The following is a 6,986-nucleotide window of genomic DNA, read 5'->3' as shown; positions in this document are numbered from 1 at the left end:
GGAGAGAATGGTGCGGCAATGAAGGAGTGAAAGCCCAGAATCCCTGTGAATGTTCATTGAAACTAATAAAATTTAATAAGAATAATAATAAAAACAAATTATGACTGACATTAAGAATGAGTATCCCAGAGAATGAAATTGTTTTCATGTGAAACGTATACATAGACCAAGAAGGAGTTGTTCAAACAAAACAAGGGAATGTTGCATGGTTTAAAATCAATAAAGGAGTGCATCGGAGTTTTTTCCTTTCGCATACCTGTTTAATCTGTTTACTGAGAAAATCCTTTGAGAAGTTGGGCTATCTGACAAAGAATGTTATATTTGAATTGGAGGAAGAATCATCAACAACATTGTGCAGATGGCATAATCTTGCTTGCAGAAACTAAAGAAGTACTTACCGTGGAAAAGCAAAGACTACAGTCTTCTGTATGGATTCTCTCAACATCAAGAAAACAAAAATCTACACCACTGGACCAACAGGCGACATTGTGATAGAAGGAGAAAAAAGTTGTTAATGATTTAATCTTATCTTGAATTCACAATTAACACCCTTGATACCAGCAGTCAGGACATCAAAAGACATGTTGCATTGAGAAAACCTGCTGCCGATGACCTCACCAATGTGCTAAAGAGCAACAATGTCTGTTTAAAAACTAAGATGCACCATGATCTGTTCAATTAATTAGCATTTTGTAGTGATCTTGGCTGCTTCTGTGGGTGTTGATTGTGGATACAAGTAATGTAAAATCATTGGCAATTTCAATCTTTTCTCCATCTACCATGATGTTACTTCAGTCAAGGAGCTCCGGTGGTTCAGTGATTAAAGCAGTTGGGTGCCAACTGCAATCCACCAACTACTTTGCAGGAGAAAAATGTGGCTATCTACTTCTATAAAGTTACTTCTCCCCTCTCCTTCTCCTCCCCCTCCCCGCCCCCGCCCTGTAAAACTTTGCAGCCTTATAGACTGCATGAGTTCTCTTTTGTATTGTAGGGTTGTTCTGAGTAAAAATTAGTGGCCGTGTTTGGTTTACTATAGATTAATGTCCCTTTGAAGTCTCTGGGTGAAGCAGATAGTTACACTCTTGGTTAGAGGACCCTTAGAAGAAAGACCTGATAATCTACCTCAGAGTGACCACAGCTACTGGAAAACCTGTGTTGCAGTGTTGTACCAGAGGTGTATGTGGGAATTGATAGTTGGAATCAACTCCGTAGCGACTGGCTTTGGGGTGGTTTTTTTCCCCACTTGTAAAATGGGGGGGTGATTTGTATCTGAACCACAAGGTAATTTTGGGGCCATTCACTTAAAAATGAAACTAGCTGCCACGTAAGTGCTATATAACCAATAACCAGTACCACTGAGTTTACTTCAACTCATGGGGTCCCAATGTGTGTCATGGTAGAGCTGTGCTTTGTAATGTTTTCAAGGTTGATTTTTCAAACATACGTCACCAGGCCTTTCTTCTTTGGTTACTTTGGGTGGTCTTAAACAGGAGGAGACTCTGTACCAACGAGTCAGAAATGACCTATCACTGACTCTCCAGTGGGTTTTCAGGGCAGTACATCTCATGGAAGGAGATTGTCCCTCTTTCTTCTGTGTAGAATCTGGGAGGTTTGAACTACATACCTTTGGGATGGCAGTGCAGCACTTTACCACTTTTTGTTGTTATGTGCTGTCAAGTCACCGGTGACTCATAGCAATCCTATGCACAATAGCTCTGAACCCTGGCCTATCCTGAGCCAATCTCACTGTCTCCGACAAACTTGCCTCCCTTACCTTTGTTACTGTGTCAATCCATCTCAGCCAGGGTCTTCCTCTCCAGAGCTGTGCCTCCACCCTTCCAAGCATGATGACCTTCTCCACAGGCTGGTCCCTCCTGGCCACGTGTCCAAAGTATGTGAGAGAAATCTTCAAAATCCTTGCTTCCAAGTAGCAGCTTAGTTTCACTCTCTCCAGGACAGACCTATTTGTTCTCTTGGCAATCCAATGGTATATTCAACACTCTTTTCCAGTACCACAATCCAAAGGCATCAGATATTCTTCTATCATCCTTAGACATTGTCTAGCTCTCTGATGCATAGAAAGTAATTGAGAAGACCATGGCTTCAGTAAGGTGCACTTTAGTTTCTAGACTGCCATTGTTGTTCCTCAGTACTCTTGAGAGATCCCTGACAGCAGATTTTCTTAATGCAGTTTGTCTTTTGATTTCCTGACTTCTGGTGCCAAGAGTATTGATTGTGAAACCAAGCAAGCTGAAATTATTAACAATCTCAATCTCTTCTCCATCTATCATGAGGCTACCAATTAACCCAGTGAAGAGAACCTTTGTTTTCTTGATGTTGAGCTTCAATCCATATTGAAGACTACGGTCCTTGACTTTCTGCAGCAAATGTCTCAGATCCTCCTCAGATCATTCAGGCAAGCAAGATTGTGCCATCTGCATAGCACAAGTTGTTGATGAGTCTTTCTCCAATCCTGATGCACATTTCTCTGCATAAATCCCAGCCTCTGGAGTGATCTGTTCTGCATATAAATTGAAAAGGTGTAGAAACGCATCCCTGACATACTCCTTACCTGATTTTGAAGCTTGCAGTGTTTTCCTTGCTCTGTTCTGAGGACTGCTTCCTCATCAAATGTACATTTCTCAAGAGCACGATCAACTGTTCTGGGATTCCCATTCTTCTCAAGGTTAGCCACAATTGTTGTGACCCACACAGTCAAATGTTACTGCATAGTCAATGAAACGCTGATAGACATTTCTCGGTACTCTCCGTTTTTAGCTAAAATCCATCTAACATTGTCTATAATGTCTCTGGTGCCACAGCCTCTTCTAAACCCAGTTTGCATGTCTGGAAGTTTTGCTTTATCTACTCAAGCTTCTCTTTGAACTCTTCTCTTCAACTCTTTTACTTTGGAATATCTTCCTTTTGTATTTGCTTCTTGATACTCTCTTGTCATTTTCGTGGTCTCTTCTCAAATCCATTTTGGTTTTTTCTTTCTTCTCTGTCTTTGTAATGACCCTTTTGCTCTCTTCATGAATTATTTCCTTGATGTTATCCTGTAGTTCCTCTGGTCTTTGATCATTGATGTTCAATGTCTCAAACCTGTTCTTTTGATCAAACAGTACATTGACCAGGGAAATGCCAGAAGATCAAGGAGGATTTAGAAGAGGCTGTGGCATCAAGTATATATCATTGCAGGTATCAGATGGATGGAGCCTGGCACAAGCAGAAAATACCAGAAGAATGTCTATTTGTGTTTTATTGGCATTGCAAAGACATTTGACTCTGTGGATCATAACAAAGAATGGCTAACACAGAGAAGAATGGAAATCCCACAACACTTAATTATGCTCATGGGAAATCTATACCTAGACCAAGAAGTTGTCTGAATGGAGCAAGGGAACACTGCATAGTTTAAAATAAAAAAGGATATGCATCAGGGATGTATCCTTCATTCATACCTCCAGTTTGTATGCTGAACGAATACTTTGTGAAATTGTACTCTATGAAGAAGAATGTGACATCAAGATCAGAAGATACTCATCAACAACTCATCAACTTAATGAAGATATACAACTTTGCTTGCTAAAAGTGAGGAGGACTTAAAATGCTTGCTGCAGAAGATCAAGGATTACAGCCTTTGGTATGGATTACTTCTCAACATCGAGAAAGCAAAGGTCCTCACCACTGGGCCAATGGTAGCATGATGGATGGAAAAAGAATTGAAATCAATGATATAATCTTGCTTGAATCAACAATCAGCACCCTTGGTTCCAGCATCCAGCATACCAGGAAATGAAATGTATTGCATTTGGCAAGTCTGCTGTCAGGGACCTCTCCAAAATATTTAAGAGCAATGATGTTATTGGTGATGAGGACTATGGTGTACCTGATACAGGCCATAATCTTTTCAATCATTTACTATGCATTTAAGAGCTGGACAATGAATAAGGATGACGTAAGAAATATTGATGTCTTTGAGTTCTGGTGCTGGAGAAGAGTAATCAGTATCCCATGTACTACCCAAAGAATAAACAGATATGTCTTGGAAAGAATGCAGACAGAGTACTCTTTGGAGGCAAGGATGGTGAAGCTTTGTCTTCAAACTTTGGACATGTTTCTAGGAGAAGCTATTCCTTGGGAGCATCACTCTTGGAAAGATGTAGGGTCAGTGGAAGAGAGGAAGACCCTCAGTGATATGGATTGAAACAATGACTGCAGCAATGGGCTCAGAGATGATGAACATAGCAGAGGATAGAACAGTGTTCAGGTCTGGTGTTTATAGAGTTGCTGTGAGTTGTACTTGACTCAAATGTTGACTTGAATCAACAACAACAACAATAACTTTAAAGGTGAGAAAAATAAATTAGGAGGGGAGAAAAAGTCCTGTGTTTTAAGAATTTGAACTTCATGCAAGGATGAGAGTGAAAGAGGCTCTTTAAAGGAGAAAGGCAGCCAGTAAACAGTTGAGAAAGAAAAATGAAAAACCAAAAGTTCTCAGCTTTTAGAAGAATGTTGTTATTAAAAAAACATCAAAGTGAGAAAGGAAAGTGCAAATAAAGTGATATTTAAAAATCTATGGAGATTTTCTACAGCTAGGAGAGGATAAAATAGATGAATGGGACTTTCTAAGAATCAAATCCCTATACACATCCAAAAACTTCTCCAACAGGGTAAAAAAGGAGAGCCACAGACTGGGAAAAAAAATATTTGGTAATGGCATGTCAGACAAGGGGCTTATATCTAGAATTTATAAAATACTTGAGCACCGGGGAGCTCTGGTGGCCTAGGAGCAAGGAGCTGCAACTGCAATCCCAGAGGCGCACGGTTTGAATCCACCAGATGCTCTGCCGGGGAAGGAGGGACAATCTCCTCCTGTACCAGTCAGATCTGATTTGATGGTACACTCACACAAAAATAATAAAATAAAAATTAAAAAAAAATACTTGACCACCACAACAAGATAAAGGTAAATAACCCGGTTGAAATATGGGCACAGGATATGGACAGACACTTCAACAAAGAAGACATTCAGATAGCAAACAAACACATGAAGAAATGTTCAAAACCCCTAGCTCTTCAAGAGAGATGCAAATCAAAACAACTGTGAGATATCGTCTCACCCTAGGAAGAATAGCAAAATTCAACAGAGCAGCAAACAACAAATGCTGGCGAGGTTGTGGAGAAACTAGAACCCTTATTCACTGTTGGTGGGAGTGTAAAATGTGCAAACACTATGGAAGGTGGTATGGCGCTTTCTCAAAAAGTTGCAAATAAAAATAACCTTTGACTCAGCAATTTCACTAATGGAAATATACCCTAAAGAAGCCATAACCACCATCCAGGCAGCTATATGCACACCCGCGTTTATTGTGCCTTTGTTCACAATAGCAAAGAGTTGGAAACAACCCAAGTGCTCATCAACAAACAAATGCATAGAGAAGCTATGGCATATTTACACAATGGAATATTATGCTGAATTGAAAACCAAGGAACTCATGAAATATTATACAAAATGAGTGACCCTGTAGGACATTATGCTGAGTGAAATATCTCAGTCACAAAAGGACAAATATTGCATAGTGTCACTGTTGTAAAACGGGACTGATATTAGGGTTGAGGGGAGACTGAGACAGAGGGGATAAATAATGTATACTGCATTGAAACAGATGAGGGAAAGAACTGTATAAAAAGGATAAATGATTAGGTATTATTGCATAACAGTGAACGAATTTTTCTTTTACTTTTCAGAGAGAAGAGCAAACTGGGGGAAGGAGTGGGCAGGGAGAAAAATGCAACAATGAATGGAAATCCAAAGTCTCTGTAAACTTTCATTAAAATTAACAAAAAGTATTCATTTGAAAAAAATCTATGAAGATTTTTCTAAAAGTTTCCCATTTCAATCTTTTAAAAATTCCCTGTATTTTCTTTCCTTCAAGACTTGAAACTGGGTAAGTAAACTCTGGAGTAAGGAAGAGAATTTTCGAGATCATGAGGTCACTATGCTTGATCTCTTAATTTTACAGATAAGGAAGTTAAGGACTTCAGATATTGTGATTACCACACAACTCCACTGGGCAAGAGCTGATATGCATCTAGATTAAATGTTCTAAAATTCCTATAGCTAAGGTTGCAGAGAACATATCCTGCTTTTAGAAACAAAGACAAAAAATTAGATTCTTTCTCTCATTCATAGAGTAATTTACTTGATTTTTTTCACCTTCCAATCTCAGGTCCATTAATAATTAAAATTATTCCTTCCAAATGGTCTGATTGCTTTTATCCGACACGTGTAGTTGTACCTGGTGGACACTGAAGAAAAACTAGCCCGGGTGTAATTGATCCACTATCTTGAAATCTGCCTGAGCTGTTGAGAGAGGGCATTAATTAAGTCTGGGTTGAGAATTCTTATTGAGAAACAAAGTTGTGTTGTTCAAGTGGGAAATGCTTCCTTCCTATGCGCCTTTGAAACTCATTCCCGTGACTTCTCACTCATAGGAACTTGAATTTGAGTCCCTGTTCGTTTGTGGAGAGTGATTAAGACATAGGCCTTGGGAAAATATATTAATATTTGGAAGAATAGAGGGTCAGCCAGCGAAAGAAAAGGAGAAGAGTAGAGGGTCAGCTAGCGAAAGAGGAAAATCCTCAATGAGATGGATTGACAGTAACTGCAACAATGGCTGAGGGAGATTGTGAAGATGGTACAGGATACAGCAAGGTTTCAATCATAGGTGCACAATGAATTGTAGATAGAGGGCACCTAATGACACCATGAATGGGTGACTGGAATGCAAAAGCCGGGAACAAAGAAGAAGATTCAGTAGTTGGAAAACATGGACTTGGTGACAGAAATGGAGCTGGAAAGAGAATGATCGAATTTTGCACAATCAATGACTTATTCATAGCAAACACATTTTTTAAGAGACATAAACACAGGTTATATACCTGGATTTCACCTGATGGTATGCATAGGAATCAGATTAATT

This window comes from Elephantulus edwardii, unplaced genomic scaffold, assembly GCF_000299155.1.
Source record: "Elephantulus edwardii isolate Elephantulus edwardi_28Jun2011 unplaced genomic scaffold, EleEdw1.0 scaffold00008, whole genome shotgun sequence".
Taxonomy (NCBI): Eukaryota; Metazoa; Chordata; class Mammalia; order Macroscelidea; family Macroscelididae; genus Elephantulus; species Elephantulus edwardii.
Note: the sequence above shows the minus strand (reverse complement) of the source record.